Genomic DNA, 14,068 nt, shown 5'->3' on the forward strand with positions numbered 1-14,068 from the left:
CTAGGCCTTATTCACATGACTGTGCTCTGTCCGGAAAACATGGACCGTCTCCCGGACAAACCGTGGCTCCCCTGACACGAACTGACTGCATCAGAGTGATTTATGATACAGTTAGTTCCTATCAGATTGTGGGTCTACTGTACTGTACTCAGATGATGTGAGTACAGTACAATAGACCCACAATGATATAAGTCACTATGATGCACTCAGTTTGGGTCAGGGGGCTGCGTTTGGTCCGGGAGATGTGGCCGACACACTGGCCATGTTTCACGTACATGTGAATTAGGCCTTATAATGGCCTAGTCAAGTTTCTTGTGACTATATTGTGTACTACGTAACATCAACCATGGGCCCATGCAGCAAGTTTCTGAGTTATGGGGCATTTGTAGTGAAGCGGAAAAGCTAACAGCCTTAGGACAAATACGTTATTCCAGGAGTTTACCTGGTTATAGTGTATAATTAAAATATATGCAATTTTCTGACGTACTTTGTGCAATATTCCACCTTTTTCAAGATCTCTGCTTGCTGTCGGTGAATGAAACATTGTTGTTTACCTTCAGAGGGTGAATAACCATACTGAACTCGGCAAACTTGCAAGGCTTGTTACAGTGAATAAGCGCTCCCCTTTAAAAAGCCATGCATCTGGGTTAGTTGGACATGATCTGGACAATTTTAAATTTCTGGATGCCACCAGAATGTTTTGAGTCCTTGACAGCCAACAATGATCTTGAACATGGCAAGGTATTGAAACACAAAGTAGTTTAAAAAGTTGTATGACATTTCATTATACAATGAGTAAGCTGCATTTATGTAAAACGTGAAACTCTTTTTAAAGTGAAGACCTAGGGCTTTATTCACATCTGCGTTGGAGGCTCCGTTCTGGGCCTTCACCGCAGATTCCGTAAAAAGCAGTGGAGAGAAAAGTCCTGCATGCAAAAAGCGGGATCCTGAACTGAAACAGAATGGGCCCTCATTATAGTCAATGGGATCTGTTTGGCTCAGTTCAGGTCACTTCCGTTATTTGTGTGGTTCTGCTCCTCTATCAGAAATAACAACGCTGATGTAAACTCAGCCTTAGAGCCCATTCACACGACCGTATGTACGGATCCGCACCCGTTCTGCAATTTTGCGGAAGGTCTGCGGATCCATTCATTTCTATGGGCCCTTAAAAGATGTGGACAGTACACAGTGTGCTGTCCGCATCAGTTATTCCTTACCGCGACTCCGCAAAAATAAACTTCAATGTCCTATACTTGTCCGCAGAAAACGTTCCGTGGACCCATAACAAGTCTATGGGTCCGCAAAAAAACTGAACATATTTAACAACTCCGTTCCGTTTTTTGGCGGAAGAACGGTTACGCTTTTTTGTGGATCCGCAAAGCAGTACGGTCGTGTGAATAGGCCCTTACCATGAGTCTAGAGTTTGGTATTAGGAGGTTGCATATATAGCAGTTCCCTAATAAGCTTTATTGGAATTTAACCCTTTATGACCTTTAATTGCTGCCATATACTGTGTCAAGTTTTTTCCCCTACCATTGACCTGCTAAAACATCAGCAGAATACAAGCTGCTCTCGGCATGTATACAGACCCCAGGCTTTGGAAAAAGGCAGTGATTTATTAGGGAATTTCTCTATGTGTAATTTTCTAACATACACACATATTGCTTCCCATGCATTAATGTCTTACAAAAATACTACATAGAATTTGGGAAACTTCAACACTCATGGCGCAAATAGCTAGGGTGAAATTACACAGGGCAGATTTGTCTGTGACAATACCATTCAGCTTAATTGGGCTTCGAGAGATTGATTGAAGTTTTGAAGAAACGCCATTCAGATTTATGGAACCAATTTTCATTCATAGAAATTTCTTTGACAAATCAGCCACCATGTAACTTCTAACCACATATTCAATGACAATGGCGCAGAACTGGACTTGTAATTCTGAAGATTTGCATTAGAGTGTAGACACTTACTGTAAATTCTGATTAATATTGTCTTTTTTCAGCAGTGACTAATTGGGAAGCATAGTGATGGGGGATAAGACTGTTAGTAGATGTTGAATTTCACAAGTTGTATTTTAATTGTATTCAGATTGTGAAATCATATTCTTGCCACAAAATGTAGGTAGAAGATCTCTTGTGTTGTTGGAAATAAAAGGCTTGATACATTTTCTGCTTGTTCCACCTTCTAACAACAGATCAGAACAAAGGGAAGAATACAAGAGTTACATTATGGAAATCTCGAAAAACTGATCAAATCCCCTTTGCATCAAGTCTTCCAGAATGGATGCTGCCCAAGCATCGGTTCTGAAAGGTGGTAAGAAATTACAGTACCCAGTTTCAATGCAGATCATTAACTTGCAATTTACTAGCATAGTCATTTCTGCAGCTGTTTAATTTTTACAATGTTTTTTTTTTGTATAGTTTCATAAGTTATTTCTTCCTTCTTTTGGTTTTGGAGAGCAAACAGAATTGTTTAATCCATGGGTTGTACCACCCAATTTTGTACAAGTGTATATAAACTGTTCCAATAAAAAATGTCATACAAACACTTACGGGTCTGCCTTTTCATTGTGATTCCTGCGGCCTGGCCCTGTCTGGTTTATTGGATATTGATCTTATGTCGAGAAGGAAGAATATATCATACCATATATTGAAGCATCTGAATACTGGTGGTTACACAGGTGGACCTAAATGTAGCAAGGGCGTAACTAACTAGATTAGAAGTCATAGCAGCAACTACCGTAAATAGTCCATCTCCGTTCAGTTAGTGATAACTGTAGATGCAGACCTCGAGTGACCTAGGAAAGGTGGAAAAGACACTGAATAGAGAAGACTTATGTCCTAATAGAGCAGGGTCACATTCCAGGTTTTATATGAAGCTCCATGATCACTCATTACACCCAAGAATACTGGCCTTCAGTGGCGTACCTTAAGTGGAGGCCGACCATGCAACTGCTATGGGGGAGGAGGCCTGCACTGAACTTCTTTTTCGTTCTCTTTTTGATGTAAAAATACTTCACTTTAATGCAGGCACTACTATGGGGAGCAGAAACATGATTACAGTAACTGTATAAATTCCTGTGCACTGAGCTCCCCCTTGTGGTGCCTGTAGGCCAGCCAGCCAGCTTTGGCAAAGAGGGGAAGCCGGAGACGTACACTGCTCAAAAAAATAAAGGGAACACAAAAATAACACATCCTAGATCTGAATTGATTAAATATTCTTCTGAAATACTTTGTTCTTTACATAGTTGAATGTGCTGACAACAAAATCACACAAAAATAAAAAAATGGAAATCAAATTTTTTAACCCATGGAGGTCTGGATTTGGAGTCACACTCAAAATTAAAGTGGAAAAACACACTACAGGCTGATCCAACTTTGATGTAATGTCCTTAAAACAAGTCAAAATGAGGCTCAGTAGTGTGTGTGGCCTCCACGTGCCTGTATGACCTCCCTACAACACCTGTGCATGCTCCTGATGAGGTGGCGGACGGTCTCCTGAGGGATCTCCTCCCAGACCTGGACTAAAGCATCTGCCAACTCCTGGACAGTCTGTGGTGCAACGTGATGTTGGTGGATAGAGCGAGACATGATGTCCCAGATGTGCTCAATTGGATTCAGGTCTGGGGAACGGGCGGGCCAGTCCATAGCATCAATGCCTTCGTCTTGCAGGAACTGCTGACACACTCCACCCACATGAGGTCTAGCATTTTCTTGCATTAGGAGGAACCCAGGGCCAACCGCACCAGCATATGGTCTCACAAGGGGTCTGAGGATCTCATCTCGGTACCTAATGGCAGTCAGGCTACCTCTGGCGAGCACATGGAGGGCTGTGCGGCCCTCCAAAGAAATGCCACCTCACACCATTACTGACCCAATGCCAAACCAGTCATGCTTGAGGATGTTGCAGGTAGCAGAACGTTCTCCACGGCGTCTCCAGACTCTGTCACGTCTGTCACATGTGCTCAGTGTGAACCTGCTTTCATCTGTGAAGAGCACAGGGCGCCAGTGGCGAATTTGCCAATCTTGGTGTTCTCTGGCAAATGCCAAACATCCTGCACGGTGTTGGGCTGTAAGCACAACCCCCACCTGTGGATGTCGGGCCCTCATATCACCCTCATGGAGTCTGTTTCTGACCGTTTGAGCAGACACATGCACATTTGTAGCCTGCTGGAGGTCATTTTGCAGGGCTCTGGTAGTGCTCCTCCTGTTCCTCCTTGCACAAAGGCGGAGGTAGTGGTCCTGCTGCTGGGTTGTTGCCCTCCTACGGCCTCCTCCACGTCTCCTGATGTACTGGCCTGTCTCCTGGTAGCGCCTCCATGCTCTGGACACTACGCTGACAGACACAGCAAACCTTCTTGCCACAGCTCGCATTGATGTGCCATCCTGGATAAGCTGCACTACCTGAGCCACTTGTGTGGGTTGTAGACTCCGTCTCATGCTACCACTAGAGTGAAAGCACCGCCAGCATTCAAAAGTGACCAAAACATCAGCCAGGAAGCATAGGAACTGAGAAGTGGTTTGTGGCTACCACCTGCAGAACCACTCCTTTATTGGGGGTGTCTTGCTAATTGCCTATAATTTCCACCTGTTGTCTATCCCATTTGCTCAACAGCATGTGAAATTGATTGTCACTTGGTGTTGCTTCCTAAGTGGACAGCTTGATTTCACAGAAGTGTGATTGACTTGGAGTTACATTGTGTTGTTTAAGTGTTCCCTTTATTTTTTTGAGCAGTGTATTAAATAATTTTTTGACAGTTGTCTGGCGTGAAAACTTTGAGAAATATGGTGTTTAGAATGAGTGCCATATTTACAGTATGAAGCACCTGTTCCACTTTTTCTGACACAGAAGTCAGATAAAGTACGTGAGGCCAGGTGCGAGTTTTTATTACAATTTTTATTAAATAAAATTTTATTACATTTTATTAAATTAAAATTCATCGGAACTCTAGGGCGTTACTCTTCACTTTCTGCATTGCCTGGAAGTCATTGATTTACACATACTGGGAGAGTGGGTGGGGCAGGGGAACCATACTAAGTTTTGATCTGGGGCTCTATGAGATCTGTATATGCCCCTGCTGTTGTGGGACAAGCTGTGTTTTTTATTGATACCATTTTGGGGAACATATAGCTTTTTGATTGCTTTTTATTTCATTTTAAGTGAGGTGGGCAAAAATTGCAATTCTAGCAGTGTTTTTTATTAAACTTTTTGGGAGGTGAGATGAAGAAAATCTTTTTTTTATTTTTTTTAAACTTTTTATAACATTCATCTTGCAGTATAAATAATATTTTGATCGTTATGGCAATACCAAATGTATATAGTTTTACTACTTTTGCATCATAAAATCACTTTGGGTATTAACAGTCATTTTGTATCATCATATTCTAATTTCCATTTTATTTTTCTGTCACAACAGATGTATGAGGCCTGGTTCACACTTTAGTGAGTCGGTCAGTGATTTAAATCAGTGATTGTGAGCCAAAACCAGGTGCGGGTCAAAAACACAGAACAGAAGAAAATCTTTCCATTATACCGTATACCCTGAAGACTATGATGCAGTAAGAGAAGCGCAGTCAGTTGCAATGCAGTAACTTTTGAGCTAAATATTTTTGGTCTTTAATAACAATATGGAATCCTTTTTTGTGTACATAGCTGAGATGCTCTAGTAGCAGCCTGTGGATTTTCTATCTTTTCTGTCATGTGGGGAGCAGACTGACTTCTTATCTCTGCTGTCTGACATTATAAACACTAATTATAGCTCAATCCTTATGGCCTAAATAAGTGTTTACGGACCTTTCAGTAGTTTAGAAATAAGAGTAATTAGATGACTGGCACAAAGTGAAAGTAGCAGTCACACAGTTAGAAAAACAGTTAACCCTTTGCGACAGAATGGCTCAATATTTTTAAAAAGGCCAATAGATTTTTATCCAAAAATGAGTAAAATGCAATAATAGCCAAAAAGTGCCTCCAAAGGTGTAAATAGCCGTTAAACAAAATGTCAACACCTTTAATATTAAATTAAAGTTAGAGGGGTATTCCCATCTCAGCCAAATCAGAATACTCATTGGGTACAGTGGCTGAAGTTAGAGAAACAGCTGAGCAGGCAGTGCTATGCGGTTTTTGTAACTCCAGTAGAAGTCAATGGGAACTTTGAAAACAGAGCAGCACAGCATAGCCTCAGTTTCGTTATGTGGGATGACCCCATTGTCTTTGACTGTATACTTTTGTTAATGCCTGTCATGTAGATTCCCACGTATGTCTAACAGCTTGAGTTTTTCAGTATTAAGAATTAAAATTGATGGCTTTATAAATCAAGACAAAACCCAGACTTCACAACTCCTCATCACTGGCAGGGTATCTAAAGCTAAATAACTAAGTCACTTGCTCACTGACAGCTGTGAAACATAAGTTAGATTTTTGGGGAATCCACGGCTCTATGTAAGAATACATATGGAGTCCAGTGGCGGAAAAAAAAAAGGCTAAAAGTTTTTCAGAAAGTAAATAAATCTTTTATTGAAATTAGTTCACAAAGGTCATTTTCCAGATGGTCAATAGCATAGCTGTAGGGCTGCTGACAGTACATACTCCTATATGTAAGAATGTAAATTTACTTGAAATAATTGCAGTTTTAAGGCTACTTTCACACTTGCGTTCAGAGCGGGTCCGTCTGGTATCTGCACAGACGGATCCGCTCCTATAATGCAAACGCTTAGATCCGTTCAGAACGGATCCGTTTGCATTACCATGAACAAAAAAATAATTTTTTTTTTTTTTTTTTGTTCATGATAATGCAAACGGATCCGTTTTGACTTTACATTGAAAGTCGATGGGGGACGGATCCGTTTGAAAATTGAGCCATACTGTGTCAACTTCAAACGGATCCGTCCCCATTGACTTACATTGTAAGTCCGGACGGATCCGTTTGCCTCCGCACGGCCAGGCGGACACCCGAACGCTGCAAGCAGCGTTCAGGTGTCCGTCTGCTGAGCAGAGCGGAGGACAAACGCTGCCAGACTGATGCATTCTGAGCGGATCCGCCTACACTCAGAATGCATTAGGACTGGACGGATCAGTTCGGGGCCGCTTGTGAGAGCCTTCAAACGGAGCTCACAAGCGGAGCCCCGAGCGCTAGTGTGAAAGTAGCCTAAAGAGGATCTGTCACCACTCCTATCATGTCTGTTTTTTTAAACATTTTTTCTTAGATCTCTCTATTGTGTTGCTTCTCTGTTATTCCTACTAGAAATTTGTGAATAAATTATTGTGTCCCTGCACACTCTGACACTGTCCAGTCAGTGCTGCCAGTAAGGGCACAGACCAACAGTGCATCTGGCCACAAGGGGCCAACCCACACCCATCCATGGCAACCAATAGCTGCATATGTAGCGACCCATCAGCCTTGTGAAATACTTGAAAACAGTGCCTACTGCTTATATTTGTACTGCAACCCTCATCATCTATTCAGTAGAGAGATTTTATTTATGCTAAACAAGTGGCCCTGGTCATTGCCTCCACCATCCGCCAGCCCACACATTTGTCCTCCATGTTTGCAACCTGCCATGCATCCGCCACCAAGGGAACCCCAGCCACCGCCTGGCAGGAGCCCCAAGCCCTTGGACTTCCCCAAGGGGAACCGAAGGTGTGTCCCTCTCTTCACTGCCTGCATGGCCCAGGAATGCGCTGGCGCCAGGGTTAGCCACCTTGAGGACTACAACCACCCTCATTCACTTGGCCACCATTCCCATCCTCTCCACTGTCTATAAAGGACCTGACTGCCATTGGTGGGCATGGCTTGGACTTGGCTCGCAACAGAGTGCGTAGGGACACACCTCTTTAAACAGGGAATGGTAACACCTAGTTGTCAATTCAAAAATATTTCGGAGGAATAACAGACGAACGTCGGATAACAGGTTGAACTGGATGGATGGATGTCTATATTCAGCCTTAGAAACTATATTACCATGTATTGTTCTTTCACAAGTAGGCCAGTCTGGAGAGTTGACAGATCTTCTTTGAGCTGTTAAATCAATATTGCTCTACATACTATTTTATCCTGGTTGTTTAACATTTGGTTTAACACTGGTTTAGCAGGGACAGGCAATATTCGTCTTAGCTCAATATTTGTGGCTGCAGACATCCCTGTGATGTAACAAAGGCAAATATGAGCATGCAAAAGAACTGACAGACTGCAATTCAAAAATAGCAACTCATAGCACAGTGGTGCATTACCCTACAAATCATTCACATTCACTGTCAATTATGGCCTTTGGCAGCAGATCAGAATACTGTGTTCCTGTCAAGTCAGCTAAAAAGTAAATGTGGTTGGAATGGGAGTATAAATGTCAACAGATAATAGAACAGGAAACACACTGGGGAGGTTGATTAAGACTGGCGTCATGTATGCGATCTTAATTTGTCCGGCACTGGTGTGCACAACCTAGTTTTAGGAGGTGCACGCCTCTTAATACTTGTAGGGTATCTCAGGTTGCCTGTGTGGCAGAACTGAAATCTACTCTGACCACAATCTGGAGTAGACTTCAGGTGTGATGTGCTCCAGTGGGGCATCTCAGGTTGCCTGTGTGGCAGAACTGGAATCTACTCTGACCACAATCTGGAGTAGATTTCGGGTGTGATGTGCTCCAGTTTTCTGTTGCACATGTTCTTAAATTAGTTGGACCAGCCTAGCTGGTACTCGTCTCGCCCCGTCACTTGTTAGAAAAGTGGCAAGGGTGTCGGAATAGGTAAAAAGTCACAAATTTTGTCACAAACCGGGACTTGTGCCAAAGTTTGTGACTTCTCTGCATTCTGGTATAGAAGCTTGATAAATATCCTCCATTGCTTGCTCTGAGGAAGCCTAATACATTGAACAATGTATGCAGCAGAGGAGTGCATATGATTAAGGCCAGTTTCAGACGAGTGTATTCACTCTGGGAAACATGCTCTGTGTATTTCCCGTAATGAACACCGCTCATCTGAAGTGGATTCGCAGCATCATAATGCGGTATGATGTTGTGAATTCCCGTCTCACCACAGATCTACTGAACCGTATTCATGGCATTATGTGACTACAGTTCAGCAGAGTCATGGTCAGGAAGGAATTCACCTTGTGAATTGTGGCTGTGGAAAAGTAGCTCTACGGCCACACGGTCAGGTTTCTTGATGCAGTTTTGGAAGCCAAAAGCAGGAAGCATAAGAGGGGATAAAGTATGAAGGACATATATGACTTCTCTATTTTTACATTCAATCCTGGTTTTGGATTCCAAAACTGCATCAGGAGACCCCACAGTATGGCCGTACCCTAAACGTATATATCCATACTCACTGCAAATCTGTTACATACATCTGAAAGGAGATGTTTTGTATATAATGTGCATGGATTTCTGATGAATGCAACCATCACAGAAACGAATGCAACAAATCTTAGTGGCTGACTGAGGAGGTTGGCAGGTAAACCCGGCAGAACTAATAGCCAGTTTGTCATTGCTTCCTTTTCATCTAAAATTCCTGCGTACATCAGTGTGTGGTGGAGTTTAATTTAATCAGCATTAGGGCTCATGCACACGACCGTATGTATTTTGCGGTCCAGAAAAAACAGATCTGCAAAAAATACGGATGACATCAGTGTGCATTCCGTATTTTGCGGAATGGAACAGCACTATCCTTTTCCGTAATGCGACAATAATAGAACATGTTCTATTTTTTTGCGGAACGAAAATATGGACATACGGAAACGGAATGCACATGGAGTACCTTCCGTTTTTTTTGCATTGAAATGAATGGTTCCGCATACGGTCCGCAAAAAAACCGGAACGGACACGGATAGAAAATACGTTCGTGCGCATCAGCCCTTAATCTATGGATCTTTCTTTCTTGGCATCCACGGTGTAGACTTGCAGAATTTATAATGGAATGAGAACTTTCATATATGATTTTATAATTTGAAGCATTGGTGTTTCTTAATTTCAGAACATTTCCATCAACACAATGGCCCAAATTTACTATTGCATTTAGTACCAAATTCAGGATCCACTGGCCTATCCCTGTATGTTTGAATGTGATATTCTGTTTGTGTTGGCTTATTTTTGTGCCTTGTGCATCATTGTGCAGGAAAAGACCATGATAACTGAGAATTCTTTGTGAATTTTGTGTGTTTTTATATTGTTCCTAAATGTGCCATTTGTTTTTCAGACTGCATTGTTAATTGCCACACAGTAAACTGCAAAACCATGTGGCCTTTAATAATGTACCCTGAATAAAAAAATCTGTGCCTAACTAAATGAGTTAATATAATACTGTCACAACCTGTGCTTTTAACATGGCGGCAACACATATCAAATGCCTCACACCTGCACCCACCTGGCTGTGCACTTATTCCCAATCAAAGATGCAATCAGCCAACAATTGCTTGGTCAATTGTCAGATATTTTCTGCACATTTACGTGGGCCAATCATCTGGAACAATACGTCCTATAAATGCTTGTTCCTAATAATGGCCAGAATATCTAAAAGTTTAATAGGCCCTTACAAAATATCATTCAAAGGTGCAAATGATGTACCGGTACTTATTAAGATATTCTAAACTATGACAACACTTTAGCAAAAGTTGGTGGGCAGTGTTTTGGAAGAGGTGCAAACCCACAAAGCCCAACATGTCATGGCCATACAGTAGAGTGGGGTCTGGTAGAGGATGTCCCCACTCCAGTACTGCCTGACACTGTTTTTTTTTACTAGGTCCATGTGCAGCACGAGACCCCAAAATGTCCTCATCTCGGCTGCACTGACCGGAGTCCAGCCACCGGACCTAGCCAAAAAGGAGCCCGGGTGTTGAGCAATGAACTGTTGGACGAACAAGTTCATTTGCTCCAACCATCAGATTCACAAAGTGGTCACTGAAAAAAAAAAGCCATATTCAGTGAAGCCCACTGTGGGAATCTGGATTCCTGGTTGGCCAACAAAGTCAGGAATCACCGGCTCAAAATCCTCTGGGGTACACCAGACAAGTTCACCAGTAGGGGGCTCAGGTGGACTTATCTGGTGGGCCGGAAAACTAGTATGAGCCCCAGGGCGGCTCATACCAGTGTGGGTTACAGGGTCCCTGGCATGGGAATCTCCGCCACCTTAGGGGTTCATCATCATCCCTAGATGATGAGGAGGACGCGGATGACAAGAGGAAAGTGGAGTCATCCTCGTCCTCACTGGGGCTCTCGGAGTCAGAGGCAAGCAGGGCGTATGCCTCCTCAGCCGAGAACATCTGGCGGGCCATAGGGGAGTGTGTGTGTGTGTGTGTGTGTGTGTGTGTGTGCGCGCGTGTGTGTTAAACTTTATTTAGTGTGCGTGTGTGTGGGGGGACAGGTGTTCACATTCACTACCCTAACCCACCCTAAGGCCTCATGCACACGAGGCGGTCCGCAAAACGGATTTACGTTGTTCCGTGACCGTTTTTTTCTTCCGTGGGTCTTCCTTGATTTTTGGAGGATCCACGGATATGAAAAGTGAAAAAAAAAACTAAGTCAAGTTTGCATTGAAAATGATAGGAAAAACGGATCACGGACACGGATCACGGACGCGGATGACTATCTTGTGTGCATCCGTGATTTTTCACTGACCCATTGACTTGAATGGGTACGTGAACCGTTGTCCGTCAAAAAAATAGGACAGGTCATATTTTTTTCACGGACTGGAAAAACCGATCACGGACGCGGAAGCGAAACGGTGCATTTTTCGATTTTTCCACTGACCCATTGAAAGTCAATGGGTCCGCGAAAAAAAAACGGAAAACGGAACGGCCGCGGATGCACACAATGGTCGTGTGCATGAGGCCTAAACCTAACAGAAAAAAATTATAATACTAAATAAAAGAAATTAAAGCCTCGAAAATAAAAAACAAACAAAAATAAAAAAAAACTATTCAAACTCGCTGATCAGCAGTCCAAAGCTGATCAGCGGTGGGGTGGGCGATGTGCCAACAGTGGCCGGACGCTAAAAGTGCTGGCCACAGTCAGCGCACGCTTTCGCCCCAAAAAATGTGTGTGTGTGGTCACCCGCCCATTCAGTCAATAGGATGCGATCCTGAGAGGTGATGTCACCGCCACCTCTCAGGATCTAAGGATGGTGATTGGTGGTGTATTATCACACCACCGATCACCTTCCTATTCTGGGTTATCGGGTCACCGGAGACCCAAATGACCCAGAAACGCAGCAAGCTGCAGGTCTGAATTGACCTGCGGTTTGCTGCGATCACCGATACGGGGGGGGGGGGGGGGGGGTCACAGAGTGCCTGCTGAATGATTTCACCCCCCTCGGCATTGTCACAGAGTGCCTGCTGAATGATTTCAGCAGGCACTCTGTTCCGCTTACCGCCCACAGCGCAGCGGTGATCGGAAATACACAGGGCCTGTGTCCTTAAGAGGTTAAACATGCACCTTAGCAAGGTGTATTGATACATTCTTTCTTCCAATTACTATAATGGGGTCTGGCGGAGATCCAACTGCTATGTGGTAAATATTGGTAGGTTGTGGTGGCTCACTAGCAAGTAGTTAAGGTATGGTGCTGCAAGCTCATATAGAGGGAATCACCCCACCCTCCAATTGGGACATCTGGGCCAAAAAACGCATGTGTTCCCAAAAAAACGCATAAAAAACGCATGGAAATTTTTTTTTATTTTTTTTTTAAATCAAGGCTGTATAGAATTATCCCTTGATTATGTGGGAGGATTCCCTTGCAAACTGGGAGTAGCATGAACAACAGGTGTCCGAGATTTGGGAAGCAATCAAAGGAATGGATAAAAATGGAGGCAGAGCAGGCAGACACTTGACCACTGAGGAAGGGAGAGTGAATCTACCCGTAACGCGTATGGTGAAACAAGTGATGTACCTGCATTGAAAAGCCTCCGATAATACTGTATGGCTATACAGAAGAAAATCTCTACAGTAAAGGATTAACTGTTCTTATCGTCGAAAGCTGCACCAAAGGAAATTGCGGAACAGAGTGGCAACTCCTGCGATCTTTGGAACTCCTGCGAAATTTAAACCAGCTTGCTGTATGGAGCGACTGAATAAGCCGGCAAATATTTAAAGCTCCATTGAAGCAATAGGGAGACAGCAGACGCTAGACCAGGGGTGCACGACGTTTCCTGGTTGGGGGCCACATTGCCAGACTGAACCAATGACGAGGGCCGAAATTAAAATTTAAAAGTGTATTAACAACTGAAATATTGTACTTATGGCATATTGAACACACATTATATACCATTAATGTCTAGTTACACTTCCAGGACTCCCATCTAATGGGAGAAATACATGAAAATTACATGTAAGCAGCCACAAGACATAGGCATACATGTCTGTTACCAGATGGTTGGGGGCCGCACAAAATGGTATCAAGGGCCGCATGTGGCCCCCGGGCCGCAGGTTGTGCACCCCTGCGCTAGACGGTAAGCCAAATATCGATTTAAAGTTTTCTTCAATCCAAAGCTCATATCAAGCTTAAAAGGATATGCTATAAGAGACTTTTCACATTATCAGGATTCCTGTGGACACTTTATGAACATGTTGCGCTCCCAGTGAATACACCTACAACATTTTCAGTGACATTCAGTTTCCCAAATTGGGATAGAGCGCTAGAAGATAATACCCCCTCTTTCCCAAATAACAGCATATACTTGAAGTTTCTTGGTGTGATATATATTATTGAATTTATCGACACTATTGAGTCATATGAATATAGTGTTGATCATATCTACCACAATATATGTGATTGTAATGTTGTATATTATTGCTACATTGTTCTTATAAATTTTATTACTTGTATTTTATGGGGATATAATAAATATTTTCTGCACATGTCAATTTGGTTGCCAAGTGTATGAGTGCTCGCTCATTACTCTATTACTACATATGTGGTAAATATGTCAGCATTCAGCCAGACAAATATTACTGCGTTTTCTGCTGGAACAGCCTGCCGGAAATGTGCCGGCAGTGTGAAACAAGTCTAAGGGCTCATGCACATGACCATATTTTTTTTCTGCATCGAATCCACATTTTTTCGCTGGTCAGATGCGGATCAA

This window comes from Bufo bufo, chromosome 2 (assembly GCF_905171765.1).
Source record: "Bufo bufo chromosome 2, aBufBuf1.1, whole genome shotgun sequence".
Taxonomy (NCBI): Eukaryota; Metazoa; Chordata; class Amphibia; order Anura; family Bufonidae; genus Bufo; species Bufo bufo.